We start from the raw sequence: 257 nt of genomic DNA on the forward strand, positions 1-257 counted from the left end.
TACCGGCGTCGGGTCTCATAGGACCGGCGTCGGGTCTCATACCGGCGTCGGGTCTCATGCCAAGGAGACGTAGACCACCAGATGAAAACCCCATTGAGTTGAGAGTTGAGGCTGGTCACACTAGATATTGATTTGATTTAGGCTGGTTAGGGTCATTAATGATTTCCACTATATATATTATATATATTTCTATATATATGGACCAGATGTTGGACCACAGTGTGAAGGTGGCGCACTACAACAGGCTGCAGGAAGGT

The 257-nt window shown here is 47.1% G+C and overlaps 1 protein-coding gene across 1 annotated transcript in view; it reads left to right on the forward strand.

Moving 5' to 3' along the window:
* rnmt (RNA (guanine-7-) methyltransferase) overlaps positions 1-257 on the forward strand; it is a 37,050-nt gene that overhangs the window by 622 nt on the left and 36,171 nt on the right. The window lies entirely within an intron of this gene.

This window comes from Etheostoma spectabile, unplaced genomic scaffold, assembly GCF_008692095.1.
Source record: "Etheostoma spectabile isolate EspeVRDwgs_2016 unplaced genomic scaffold, UIUC_Espe_1.0 scaffold121, whole genome shotgun sequence".
Taxonomy (NCBI): domain Eukaryota; kingdom Metazoa; phylum Chordata; class Actinopteri; order Perciformes; family Percidae; genus Etheostoma; species Etheostoma spectabile.